The 14,089-nt window shown below is 44.6% G+C and overlaps 1 protein-coding gene across 1 annotated transcript in view; it reads left to right on the top strand.

The window, feature by feature from the left end:
• Window positions 1-14,089, top strand: part of MATN1 (matrilin 1) — a 47,288-nt gene that overhangs the window by 12,301 nt on the left and 20,898 nt on the right. The window lies entirely within an intron of this gene.

Below are 14,089 nucleotides of genomic sequence, written 5' to 3'. Positions count from 1 at the left end.
CCACTGGCAGATGATGATACATAGGAGAGAGTCCAGAGGAGAGCAGCAAAAACCATCAAAGGTTTAGAAAATTTGGACTGTCAGGAAAGATTTAAAAACTGGACCTAGTCAGTTTTGAGGGGGGCCCAGATGACAGTCTTCAAATATGTTAAAGCGGTCATAAAAAAGACCATAATCAACTGAACTGTGAACCACTGAAGGCAGAAAAAGAAGAAATGGATTTGCTCTGCAGCAAGGGAGATTTAGGTATAGTGGGAAAAATTTCGTAATGAAAAGAATAGTTCAGCTCTGGAATAAGCTTTCAGCTGTGGACTCCCCATCATGGGAGGTTTTAAACTCAGGCTGTACAAACACTTGTCAGGGACAGTTTAGGTTTACTTGGTTTACTCCTTAGTGCAGGGAGCTGGACTTGATGAATTCTTGAGGTCTTTCTCAACCTAACGTTTCTGTGATTTTAGGAAATTGCTAACTTCCCACTGCTGGTCTTTTTTCATCTTATTCCCGCCTCATCTGTGCCATCGCTTGTGGCAGATTGCCATGCTCTGTCAACCTCTAGCTCAGAACCTAGCCTCAGAAAATAGCAGGAGTTACATTAATTCTGTAGCCCTTGAAAACTGAAAGTAGGTTAGGGATTAGTCAGTGCAACTGAAATCTGTCTCTGTGGATAAATATTTTTGTCTCATACTGCCATATTTCAGCTGGAGAAAGACAGAACCACAGAAGAGCTGCTTTGCATTGGCATTGGCTCAAATAGGTTAGGTGGACACAATGAATTGCAAGCAAAGTGAATTTCCACCCCTCTGCCATAATGCAGCAAGAGCTCAAATCAGAGTCCCATATTCTGTATCAAACATGAAAATTAGGAAAGAAAATATGAGTAACTGACTCCTATATATCAGCCTCTTTGTGCGTGTGTGTGTGAGCATACATGCATGCAAATGCATACACCCACACTCTGATCCTCCAACTAAACCGATACTGCTCTGGGAGCTGGATTCTTGTCTATCTTCCATTGCAATGCCCATTTGGTTTGTGCAGCAGCACCCTTAGGCCGCGTCTACAAGTGCACGCTACTTCGAAGTAGCGGCACTAACTTCGAAATAGCACCTGTCACGGCTACACATGTTGGGCGCTATTTCGATGTTAACATCGACGTTAGGCGGCGAGACGTCGAAGTCGCTAACCCCATGAGGGGATGGGAATAGCGCCCTACTTCGAAGTTGAACGTCGAAGTAGGGCACATGTAGACAATCCGCATCCCGCAACATCGAAATAGCGGGGTCCGCCATGGTGGCCATCCGCTGAGGGGTTGAGAGATGCTCTCTCCAGCCCCTGCGGGGCTCTATGGTCACCGTGTGCAGCAGCCCTTAGCCCAGGGCTTCTGGCTGCTGCTGCTGCTGCTGCAGCTGGGGATCCATGCTGCAGGCACAGGGTCTGCAACCAGTTGTCGGCTCTGTGGATCTTGTGTTGTTTAGTGCAACTGTGTCTGGGAGGGGCCCTTTAAGGGAGCGGCTTGCTGTTGAGTCCGCCCTGTGACCCTGTCTGCAGCTGTTCCTGGCACCCTTATTTCGATGTGTGCTACTTTGGCGTGTAGACGTTCCCTCGCAGCGCCTATTTCAATGTGGTGCTGCGCAACATCGATGTTGAACGTCGACGTTGCCAGCCCTGGAGGACGTGTAGACGTTATTCATCGAAATAGCCTATTTGGATGTTGCTACATCGAAATAAGCTACTTCGATGTAGGCTTCACGTGTAGACGTAGCTTAAGTGTGTGTTTTCAACCATCTGTGCACTCCCTTAATAGGAGGTCTGTCTGGCCTTTGTTTCTCTAGCTTGCTTAAGAGAAACTCCTATGAGAACGATATAAAAACCCTTCCTGAAATCAAGATATAGCCCTGTCTATAGGATAGGTATCCTGGCAAAGAAGGGTACGAGTTCAGTTCTTGACAAACCCATGTTGATTGTTATTTACCAATATTCTGTTCTACGGCCTAAACTTGATTTTTTGATTATTTTCTCAATTATCTCTTCAGGTAGTGAGGTTAAGCTGAGTGAATTAGAATTCCTGCCATTGTCCTTATTCCCCTTTTCATAGCTAGGTACTATATTTTCCTTTTTTCCAGTATCCTGAGATCTCTCTCATCCTACATGAGTTCTCTAAGATAAGTGCTAATGGCTCAGAAAATTTTTCAGCCAGTGCCTTAAGTATTTCAGAACATATTTTGTCAGGGCTTCAGACTTGGAGGTATCCATCCAAGTTGTCTAAATAATGCTGATTTTTTTCCTTTTCTGTTATAGCCTCAGATCCTGCCCCATTTATATGGCTGTTTTCTGTGTTAATTTTTCAACCACTGCTAACCTTTTGGGTTAAAACTGAAACAAAAAAGGAACTTTGATCATTGTTGTGTTTCCAGTTTTGGCTTTCCCTCCTCACTCATTGGTTACCTTTGATTGTCTTCTTGCTCCTATTATATTTGCAAAATGTTTTCTTGTTACCATTTATAGTCCTGGTTAGTTCAATTTCATTTTGTATCTTGTCCTTTCTAATTTTGTCCCTGCATGTTTGGGTTTTTTATTTATACTCACCTTCACAATTTGACCTAACTTCCGCTCTCATGTAGGATTGTTTGAGTTAAAGGTCATTAAAGGTCTGCCGGTTCATCCTGAGTGGGGGCAAGGAGAATTGAATCCTTGTCTTCTTTGTTGACAATGCCAGCAAGAGTGCCTGTTCTGCCAAATTGTGGTGCTTGTTTGTGAGATATGGGTTCCTGTTCACTGGAACCCATCAGACTCACTTTGTTCAGGCCACAAAAATAATGGTATGATGGTACCAAACCCCTAGCAGAACTCCCACTTCTTGAGACTCACTAGATCATACATGCTGCTTGAATCCCAGATGCTGGACTCCATGGCTACGTCTACATGTGAAGCCTGCACTGAAGTAGCTTATTTCGATGTAGCAACATCAAATAGGCTATTTCGATGAATAACATCTACACGTCCTCCAGGGCTGGCAACGTCGATGTTCAACTTCGACGTTGCGCAGCACCACATCGAAATAGGCGCTGCGAGGGAACGTCTACACGCCAAAGTAGCACACATTGAAATAAGGGTGCCAGGCACAGCTGCAGACAGGGTCACAGGGCAGACTCAACAGCAAGCCGCTCCCTTAAAGGGTCCCTCCCAGACACAGTTACACTAAACAACACAAGATCCACAGAACCGACAACTGGTTGCAGACCCTGTGCATGCAGCATGGATCCCCAGCTGCAGCAGCAGCAGCCAGAAGCCCTGGGCTAAGGGCTGCTGACCACGGTGACCATAGAGCCCTGCAGGGGCTGGAGAGAGAGTGTCTCTCAACCCCTCAGCTGATGGCCGCCATGGCGGACCCCACTATTTCGAAGTTGCAGGACGCGCAATGACTACACGGTCCCTACTTCGACGTTGAACGTCCCATCTCCTGATGAGGATAGCGACTTCGACGTCTCGCCGCCTAACGTCGAAGTTAACTTTGAAATAGCGCCCGACGCATGTAGCCGTGACGGGCGCTATTTCGAAGTTAGTGCCGCTACTTCGAAGTAGCGTGCATGTGTAGACATGGCTCATGCCACTTAAAACATTTTTTAAGTCTGACTCCATGCAATGTCTCTGGTTCAGGGTTCCAGGCAAACTTTTTTTTTTTTGGGGGGGACTCCCTATTCTGAGACGTGAGAAATCCACCATCAAACTTCCCAGTGCCAGCTTCTCCAGACCCCCAGCAGCCTCAGCTCACCTTTTCCCAAAGATCCAACTTCATGGCACTCTGATCTACAGTTGATTTCTCCAGGGACTTGTGACAACTGAAGCCCATAACACATAGGCTTTGCAAAACATAGAACTAGAACTGGAAGGAACCTTGAGAGGTCATTGAGTTCAGTCCCCTGTCATCATGGCAGGACCAAGCACAGTCAAGGTGTTTGTCTAAACTGCTGTTAAAAGTCTCCAGTGATGAAGATTCAACAACTTCCCTAGGAAATTTATTCAAGTCCTTAACCAGCCTGACACACAGGAAGTTTTTTCTAATGTTCAACCCTTTCTGCAATTCAAGCCCATTTCTTTTTTGTCCTGTCCTCAGAGGTTAAGAGAACAATTTTTCTCCCTCCTCCTTGTCAAAAACTTTTAGACACCTGAAAGCTATTTTGCAACAGTGTCATGTTGTTGACTCATATTTAGCTCATGGTCCATTATGACCTGTAGATCCATCTCAGGCCGTGTCTACACTAGCCCCAAACTTTGAAATGGCCATTCAAATGGCCATTTCAAAGTTGACTAATGAAGTGCTGAAATACATATTCAGTGCCTCATTAGCATGCGGGCAGCCACGGCACTTCGAAATTGACGCGGGTCGCAGCCACACGGCTCGTCCAGACGGGACTCCTTTTCGAAAGGACCCTGGCTACTTTGAAGTCCCTTTATTCCTATGAGCAGATGGGAATAAGGGGACTTCGAAGTAGGCGGCGTCCTTTCGAAAAGGAGCCCCATCTGGACAAACCGCGTGGTGGCGAGCTGCGTCAATTTCGAAGTGCCGTGGCCGCCCGCATGCTAATGAGGCACTGAATATGTATTTCAGCGCTTCATTAATAAACTTCAAAATTTGAATGGCCTTTTCGAAGCTTGGGGCTAGTGTAGACGTAGCCTTAGACAGTCATTTCCCATTTGAATGTGTCAAACTGACTGGTCCTTCCTAAGTGGAGTGCTTTGAGTTCCTATTAAATTTCATCTTATTTACCTCAGACCATTTTTCCAGTTGTCCAGATCATTTTGTATTATAATCCTATCCTCCAAAGCACTTGCAGTTTCTCACAGCTTGGTATCATGCACAAACTTCACAGGGGTATTCTCTATGGTTGGGTCTACACTACAGAGTTTTGTCAACAGAGTGACCTTCTGTTGACAAAACCAGTGAGTGTCCACACTACAAATGCCTTCTGTCGACAGGGGGAACCTCTGTTAGGTGTGGACACATTCTTTTGACAGAGACTTTGTCAAGAAATATCTGTCAGCAGTTACTTTTGTTGACGGAATGCGGTAGCGTAGACACAGCCTATGCCATTATCTCAAATTATTATGCCCTCCCAGCATGACTGTGATTTATTGATAACTACTCTTTGGGAATGGTTATCCAACCAGTTATGCGCCCACCTTATGGTAGCTACATCTCTGTACCTTTGCTTAATTCAGCCTGACACTGGCATGTTGCTTTAATCAGTTTGCAAACTGAACAGACCCTTTCCTGAGATGTTCATGGCAAGGTTGGGATCTTCATCCTATTAATTCAATTCAAGCAGTCTAAAATAGCACCTTTCAATGCACATTACTGCCACGCTCTGCTCTGTGCTGCAGTTGAGCTGATATTCATATCACCCAGGTTCTTCTGAAATTCTTCACCATTTCCGTGCATTTTTATTACCCTAAAACATGTCAGGGTACACACAGTGCATCTGATCTTCTGGCACATTGCTTAAAATGCTGGGCCAGAGCCAGTGGAGCTATAGCAATTTACTCCAGCTGAGGATCCAGCAGCTTGAGGCAACTGCCTAATTCTCAGTCCTGGTTTGGAAGCACTGGCCATTTCCCTCTAGCTTTTGTTTCCTATCTCTTAACCCAATTTGTATTCACTGAAGATCGGTCCATTTCTTTCTCATTTTCTAAGCTTCCTAGTTCGGCATGGTCGGGACTAGACCAACAATAGACATTTTGCCCTTTTTACTTCCTTTTGGAGATACACAGTTCATAGAAATGGACGGGACCTGTTGGCAGGACCAAGCACCATCCCTGACAGATTTCTTTTTAAATCTATTTGCCCTAGATCCCTAAATGGCCTCCTCAAGGGCTGAACTCACAAACCCGGGTTTAACAGGCCAATGCTCTTTAAACCGTTTTTTTTTTTTTACACCCTCTTTGAAGTCAGAAGGTCTGGTATTCCCATCTTGTCAGCTGCATTTCCCCCCTGGCTGCCCCGACTGGAGCCAGGAGGGTGACCTGTTAGAAGTCTGAACAATAGGGTTACTAGGCTAACCTTGCTGCCCTTCAAGTCAGTAGAAAAATATCATTCACTTCAGTGAGTGCAGAGTGAGGCTGGAGCGTTGTGCTTTTGCAGACCCATGCTGCTGTTTCCCTGTCTCTAGGGCGCACAGAGAAAGAGACCAAAAGGACCAAGGCAAATATTAGAACTCCATTAATCCCTTGTGCCGCTCTCAGCATTTATCCAAAAACCAGGACTTCAGGGCCAGAAGCAGGTGATCTCCCCTGAGGCCAGCAGATGGCACTGCAGGGTCACGTTTTCCTAGTCTCCAGTTCTCTGGAGTTTTCGTTACGCCTGATCTGACCCAGGGCTAAATTAGATGGGGTAACTGGGTTCTACGTCTATTTGTTTTGCAGTCATCTGTAGCCCAAAGCCAAAGGTCTGGCTACTTCACCACCAAAAAGCTGTAGGGATTTTGGCCTATTACCGTCTTCCTTAAGGACCAGATTTGGATCGTGATATTGCAAAAAACGTTACACAAGTGTGAAGGGAACAACAAAAGGTCTTATGGCACCTTATAGGCTAACAGATATACACACATAAGTGTGAAGGGTATGCACACATCCACTCAAGTCAGAAGATTTGGTGACTGCCTCATTTGCTACAGTGAGAGCCATGGAAAACATACAGTTATGCCATTGATAATTAAATACAGCGACCTCAGGCTGTGTCTACGCAGCTGGGAGGGGTTGCCAAGCTGATATCAAGCTGGGAGGGGTTGCAACTGCTTTGGAAGGCAGGGTTATAATGCAAAATGATCTGGATAAATTGGAGAAATGGTCTGAGGTAAACAGGATGAAGTTTAATAAGGACAAATGCAAAGTGCTCAACTTGGGAAGGAACAGTCAGTTTCACACATACAGAATGGGGAGAGACTGTCTAGGAATGACTACAGCAGAAAGGGATCTAGGGGTTATAGTGGACCACAAGCTAAATATGAGTGAACAGTGAGATCTTGTTGCAAAAAAAGCAAACATGATTCGGGGATGCATTAACAGGTGTGTTGTGAACAAGACACGAAAAGTCATTCTTCCTCCCTACTCTGCACTGGTTAGGCCTCAGCTGGAGTATTGTGTCCAGTTCTGGGCACCGCAGTTCAAGCAAGATGTGGAGAAATTAGAGAGGGTTCAGAAAAGAGCAACAAGAATGATTAAAGGTCTAGAGAATGTGACCTATGAAGAAAGGCTGAAAGAATTGGGCTTGTTTAGTTTGGAAAAGAAAAGACTGAGGGGTGCCATGATAGCGGCTTTCAGGTGTCTAAAAGGGTGTCATAAGGAGGAGGGAGAAAACTTGTTCTTCTTGGCCTCTGAGGTTATAACAAGAGGCAATGGACTTAACCTGCATCAAGGGAGGTTTAAGTTGGACATTAGGAAAAAGTCCCTAACTGTCAGGGTGGTCAAACAGTGGAATAAATTGCCAAGGGAGGTTGTGGAATCTCCATCTCTGGAGATATTTAAGAACAGGTTAGATAGATGTCTGTCAGGGATGGTTTAGACAGTACTTGGTCCTTCCGTGAGGACAGGGGGCTGGACTCGATGGCATCTCGGGGTCCCTTCCAGTCCTAGTATTCTATGATTCTATGACTCCATAACAGCTAGTGTTAAGAAGCTACATGAGCTGGGGCTCACCCCCAGACCTCCAAATGAGATCTAGCCACAGACCATTCTTGTCATGACAGAGGAAGTTTGAGGTGAGGGGAAGAAGAAAGAGTCATGGTGATTTACCAAAAGTCACAGGACAAGTGAGTGGCAAAACTGGGGCAGGTGTCCTGATTGCCAGCCTGAGCACTAGCTATTGTACCATGATGCACCCACAGTATGAAAGACCATCCTAACACGTGATCTGCCCTACACATGGGCCCCAGCAGTAAAGCTCCAAAACGGATGTGAATTCTGGGCTCACACTTGCTCAGAGTACAGAATTTTCTGCTGAGCCCTAATTTTCATTGGCTCAAGGCTTCTGGCTGGCTATCAGGCATATCTGCAGGTCAGATCTGTGGTTTTGGTTCAGACTCATGTCCCCATATCTAGCTTGTAGAGATTGTCAATGGGCTTAAAGAAGTGGAATTATCGATTAGCCTGGGGTCCTCACATCATTTGCCAGCCTTGGACAAAGAACATGACAGGAGCACATCCAGCCACTAGCTATAGATGATGTTAGAGAGACACTTAACAGTGGACAGAGCTCTGTTCATAGGGTCGTGTTCCTCACTAATGCTAGATAGTAAGGCATCATACTGTAATTGGCACCACCGCATCTCATTGTCCCACAAGAAACCAAAGCTGTTTATGCCTTCATTTGCTGAGTAGCATTCTTCGGCCAGAGATGCTGAATCAATGGCTCTCTCTTCTGGCAAGGAGAGTGGATTGCATGGCTGGTTTCTGCAGCAAAAGGCTGGAGACAACCCTCTGTGACTTTGGCTGATATTTTTACTGATGCTCAGTGTTGTGAGATTGCTCTTTTGGTGTGGTGTCCGGATGTCTGTTCTGCTCCCTTCTCTGTTGATAACCTTTGGCCTCATGCGTGTGCTCCCTCTGGAATGCAGTGTAGGTTCTTAAGTTAGCAGACACCGCAGACTTCTGAGATGCCCCAAGAATCACAAAAGTGAGATACAAAGGAACTGGAACCAGATTTATTGTCAATAGCACCTGTGCTCCAAAACCCTGTGAGTCTGAATTATGACTCGCAAGTTTACATTGATACATGCTTATGCTGTGACAATGGACTGCCCTGATACGCAGTTAGGACGTTCTGCGGTCTCCTTAGCTGGCCGACACCATTCCTCAGAGATACACTTTTATACATAGGTACAAACAACTTAGGTGTACATTACGTGCTCCAGGGGTCTCCCCAACTGTAATAAGTTGACACCCCTTGACATAGCCATATGGCATCCACTAGCTTGTAGATGGTGGTACGATCAAAACAACACTGTCCATCACGCTGTCATCCCAACCTTGTGCTGAACCTAGGTCGGAATGTATCTGTTAATCCAAGGGGAATATGCTGGTACAAGGCAAGATGTCCTGTGACCTTACTGGGATGTTTATGTGTATTACTGAGTTCTGGGCACTTGGGGTATAGCCCTTAGCAGCAGCTCTGTCTTTGCCACATTTCTGTGAGCAGAACCTGCCTGGCTCACAGCTTGTCTTTTTTATTAGCATAGTTAACCCTATGTTGTTCAGTCCTTAGCTTGGTCTTAGGGCTTTAGCTTAGACTTATGTAAGCAATGCATTGACTGCTGCTTTAGGCCTTTAGCCTTACCCCAAGCCTGGTTGTCAGGCCTTCTGAGGACTACTCTCAGTAAAGGAAAAAAGAAAATGACATTTCAGTGGAATGTTATTTCTTTCCTAGTAATCTTACAGCACGTGGAGCTGAGTTTCACAGATAAATCTTGTTCACATTTCCAGATTCTGGACAGAAACAGAGGCGCTGAATCTTGAAAGCCAGGGCTTGCACTATGTGTTTCACCATTGGACACTACAGACTCTAGAAATCTTGTGCTCTTGTAACGTTTCAAATACAGCTGACCAAACAACAATGCCACTCAGCAGCTATGTCCAAGGCATCACACTATATTTTTCATAGACTCATAGAATACTAGAACTAGAAGGGACCTCCAGAGGTCACCGAGTCCAGGTCTCTGCCCTCTCAAGAGGAGCAAGCACCATCTAGACCATCCCTGATAGGTGCCTATCTAACCTGCTCTTAAAAAGCACCATCGATGGAGATTCCACAACCTCCCTAGGTATGTATTCCAATGTTTAACCACCCTGACAGTTAGGAAGTTTTCCTATTGTCTAATCTAAACCTTCCTTGCTGCAGTTTAAGCCCATTGCTCCTTGTCCTGTCCTTAGAGGCCAAGCAGAATAATTTTTCTCCCTCCTTGTAACTGTCTTTGAGGTACTTGAAAACCACTACTATGTCCCATCTAAGTCTTCTCTTTTCTAAATTAAATGAGCTCAGTTCTTTCAGTCTTCCCTAATATCTCATGTTCTCTAGAACTTTCACCATTCTTCTTGCTCTTCGCTGGACCTTTTCCCATTTTTGCACATCTTTCTTGAAATGTGGTGCCTAGCACTGGACACAATACTCCGAATGAGGCCTAATCAGCGTTGACTAGAGCAGAAGAATGTCTTCTTGTGTCTTGCTCACAACACTCATGCTAATGCATCCCAGAATCTTGTTTGCTTTTTTTTGCAACAGCATCACACTGTTGACTCATATTTAGCTTGTGGTCCACTATGACCCCTAAAATCCCTTTTTGCACAGTACTCCTTCCTAAACAGTTGCTTCCCATTCTATGGCTGAGCCAACACTTGGGCAAAATTTCAAAAGGGCCATGTTAATGGACAAATTGGAGAATACTAACGAGGTGCTGAAATTAATATTCAGTGCTTCATTAGCTTGCTGCCGGCCATGGCACTTCGAAAGTGCCACATTTCGATCATGCACTGCTCATCTACACGGCGCCCTTTTCTAAAAGACTCTGCATGTTTCAAAATCCTCTTATTCCTATTTCAAAAAGGACCCCATGTAGATGGGTTGTGTGCGATTGAAATGTGGCAGCATGCTAATTAGGTGCTTAATATTCATTCAACACCTCATTAGTATGCTCCAATTTCGCCATTAGCATGGGCCTTTCGAAATTTTGGCCAAGTGTAGACATGGCCTATACGTATGAAGCTGATTGTTCCTTCCTAAGTGGACTATTTTGCGTTTTTGTTTATTAAACTTCATCCTGTTTACATCAGACCATTTCTCCAGTTTGTCCAAATCATTTTGAATTCTGACCCTATCCTTCAAAGCAGTTGCAACCCTTCCTCACTTGGTATCATCTGCAAACTTAATAAACGTACTCTGTATGCCAATACACTCATCCCTCACTCTATGAGCACAATTGGTTCCCAGCTTTGTGCTTGTAGGTGAAAACTCATTAGAAGGACACTAAATTCTCATTAAAATACACATAATAGTCTCTGATTGGTTCTTAGAGCTCAGCAAGGGAGTGGCAGCAGGTGGTGCTGCTTTTGAAAGGTAAGTAAACCTTGGGTTGGTGGGTTGGATAAGGTTAAAGGCTGGGGGAAGTTTGGGGCCATGAGTGGGAGGGAGGGTTAAAACCTGGTGGCTGGTTGGGTCCGTGGAGGGGTTCAGGCTGATGTAGGTTGGGTGTGTGGTCCAGCAGGGGGGTGGTGTCAGTCTGTGGAAGGTTAGGTCTACTGGGCTAGCAGGGAGGGAGGCGGAGGGCCAGGCTGCTGTGGGGCCAGTCTGCTGGGCTAGTGGAGGTGCAGGGGGGTCAGGCTGCTGCAGGCCTGGCTTAGGTGTGGGGTCAGGCTGCCACGGGGCCAGCAGAGGCGGGGGGAGGGTGTCAGGCTGCTGCGGGGCCAGCTGGATCGGGGGTGGGGGGCAGGCTGCCGTGGGACAGAGGAGGCAGGGCGGGTCAGGCTGCCGCAGGGTCAGTCTGTGAGCCTGCATGGGGGTTACGGCTGCCGCGGATTGGGGCCGCAGGGCTGGCAGGGGTGGTCAGGCTGTGGCGGGTTGGAGCTGCGGCATGGGGATAAGACTCGTATTAGCCGGGGGAGTTCACTCATAGAATGAATAAAGGTAAGTAAAGGTGTCCCTCGTTTAAGTGAGTACTTGTTAGTAAAGTACTCGTTTAATGAGGGGTGAGTGTATCTGAATCGTTGATGAAGACAGTGAACAGAATTTGTCCCAAAACAGATCCCTGCAGAGCCCCACTTGATATGCCCTTCCAGCATAACTGCAAACCATTAATAACTACTCTCTGAGAACAGCTATCCAGCCAATTATGCACCCACCTTACAGTTGCCCCATCTAAGTTGTATTTGCTTAGTTCATTAATAAGACGATCATGTGAGGCAGCGTCAAATGCCTTACTAAAGTCTAGATATACCACATACACCACTTCTCCTTTACCCACAAGACTTGTCATCCTGTCGAAAAAGGCTATCAGATTGGTCTGGCATGATTTGTTCTTTACAACTCTATGCTGGCTGTTACCTATCACCTTATTTTCCTTCCACACTGGAACAAAACCAAAGCCTTTTTCATGGTTTCGTGAAATGAAATTACCTTGAAATGTCTGGTCTGGGAGCATCACTAGTAGTAGGGAATAGTTATGGCATGGTGGTTAGCACATTGGCCTCGCTTGCAGAAAGCGCAGGTTTAAATAACTGCTTCAGCCTGGTCTAAGCTATAGATTTGTGTTTTGTGTAATATTGCCACTCATGGATATGAAAAAATCCATCTGCTCAAGCAATGTATTTATACTAACCTAACCCTTGACGTAGACTCTGCTGTGTTGGTGTTAGGGCTTCTCTTTTTGAGGTAGCTACCTGCTGTCAGGGAAGTGGATAACTAGACGGATGGGCATAGTTCTGTCATCAGTGTAAGAACATCTTCACTCAAGTGCTGTCACTGCTCAGGTGCAGCTTTGTAAGTTTTGACTGGCCCTTCAAGTGATCTGGGACGATAAATTGCTCTGAATTAAGCAGAACAGTTACTGGAAAGTTATCCACAACCGTCTGCAATGCTATAAACACTGGCTTGAGATGGTGAGTCTGACAAAAAATTTTCATTCGTGCCATTGCAAAGTGGAGTGATAAAATAACGTTCTTTTAGCAAAATTTCATTTCAACAAAAAAAGTTCCAATCAGCTGTAGAATTAACCTCAATTTTTACAGCCCCCAACAGGTTTACAGAGTTCCACAAAGTATCTTAGTTTATAAGCGCTTAGTAGATTAGAAGGCCCACATCTTTTGAGACTTCTTCAGCTCTGGTGTGAATCAAGGGCCAGATCCTGGCATCAAATGAGATTGCCCAGCCACCAACCACAATGCAGAAGCATTAATGCCACCCTAAGTAGGCAATGGGTGAAACTGCCATCCAAGTTTGCTCTGCTTAGACTTGATTGAATAATAGATTTTTGAGTCAATGGCTAAACTCAAAACACAAATAAACATTGCTTTGTTTTGTGCTGAAATAGAGGGTTTTTGGTCTTCCTTGCTAAAACGGAACACTTAAAACATTTGAGTCAATAGGAAAAAAAAAAGGCACATCACTGCAAACAACATTTTTGGTATTTTTGTTCTGAAAATATTTGAATTCAACACTTTCCTTCAAAACTGTCTTTTCAAATGATAGTTTCAAAATGACTATTATTTCATGTGTGAATGAAGCACTTCAACATTCCTGACACTTTTTTTTCATTTTTTTTGTCTTAACTATTTGCTGGATTTTACCAGAATTCATGAATAGCTTTGGTACCACAAAATGCAATTTTAAGTGAAATTACTGTTTGCAAAAAAAAAAAAAAAAAATCCTCATTGCCTCCTTCATCCATCTCTAGTTGTGATTTCTATTGTATAAATGTGAAGATGAATAATACCAATGGGGCAGAATTGTTGTAAAGTCTGATTCTCAGCATAGCCTTAATGTTGATAGTTCACTGAAAATTTTATTACTATGGTTCAGTTATATGTTAATTGCATTTTTCTTTGCATATTTCTTTATCTTTTCTATTATCAAGAGCATTTGCCTGTTCACTTGGCCCCACTGAAACCAATGAGAATTTTGAAATTGACTTAAACGGGCTAGGATTTCACCTCTGCTGTTCATAATGGGGACCAAAGAGTCAGAAATATTGGCTCTGTCACTAATCTTAAGCAAATAATTTTGTCCCTCTGCACCTCAGTTTTCCCATCTGTAAAATGCAGATAAAGCTAATAACTTAGTGTTTATAAAAGGTCTTTGCTATTCTCTGATGGAATTAAATTCACTGCTATTAGGCCAATTCCCTCTTCCAGCTGGCACTTAGTCAGACCTCTCATGCCTTCCGCAGAGTTTCACTTGAGCAATGGCTGTCAAGCATGATCCAGTGTTAAAGCTTTGTGTTAAGAAGGTTTTCTTTACTCTTGTTTCCTTAAATTTGATATCATTCAGACACCCTCTGTTGAAGGAGCTTAAGACAATGACAATTTATCCCTTTTACCCAGAAATAAACAG

This window comes from Carettochelys insculpta, chromosome 24, assembly GCF_033958435.1.
Source record: "Carettochelys insculpta isolate YL-2023 chromosome 24, ASM3395843v1, whole genome shotgun sequence".
Classification (NCBI taxonomy): Eukaryota; Metazoa; Chordata; order Testudines; family Carettochelyidae; genus Carettochelys; species Carettochelys insculpta.
This window is presented reverse-complemented; position numbering and strand designations above follow the sequence as displayed.